Below are 468 nucleotides of genomic sequence, written 5' to 3'. Positions count from 1 at the left end.
CCAAAATAGAACCAGCCCCAATCTGTATCTACGGTTTCAATAGAAACAATGATTTTGCAGCTTTCAATCTACAAACATAATTAGTTCAAGATTAAAATAGTTGACTATATAGGTGATGTAAATGGTTTAAAATTATATAAATGTAGAAATAATTATACCTTCATGGCCACCAATATTTCTGAGATTGATTTGACATCAACTTCATTCCAGTCCACCTTTGGAGCCTTGATTGCCTTACTGTTTGAATTTTGATCGAAAGGAGTAATTGCAGTATCATTTTGTGGCATCCTAAGTCAAAAGAATATAATTATTGGTCAAGACTCAATGTTTTTCATATAAATATTTCCAACGTAGACATACTTACATGCTTTTGAAAGTCACGACTTCAGGCAAATCCGGATTGATCAGAACCAATGATGCATCAAATGCGTTGGTAATTTGAACTTCTCCTATAAGAAGAAAACAAAT

General features: G+C 32.5%; 1 long non-coding RNA gene across 1 annotated transcript; it reads right to left on the bottom strand.

Moving 5' to 3' along the window:
- LOC106322290 lies at positions 1–458 on the bottom strand. Its single transcript, XR_001266330.1, has 3 exons — positions 365–458; positions 159–288; positions 1–68 (listed from the first exon to the last, which is right to left on the bottom strand). It is a non-coding gene; the product is annotated as an uncharacterized LOC106322290 (long non-coding RNA).
- Positions 459–468: the final 10 nt, after the last annotated feature.

Source organism: Brassica oleracea, unplaced genomic scaffold, assembly GCF_000695525.1.
Source record: "Brassica oleracea var. oleracea cultivar TO1000 unplaced genomic scaffold, BOL UnpScaffold13414, whole genome shotgun sequence".
Lineage (NCBI taxonomy): Eukaryota > Viridiplantae > Streptophyta > Magnoliopsida > Brassicales > Brassicaceae > Brassica > Brassica oleracea.
Note: the sequence above shows the minus strand (reverse complement) of the source record. Positions and strands in the feature narration are given on the sequence as shown.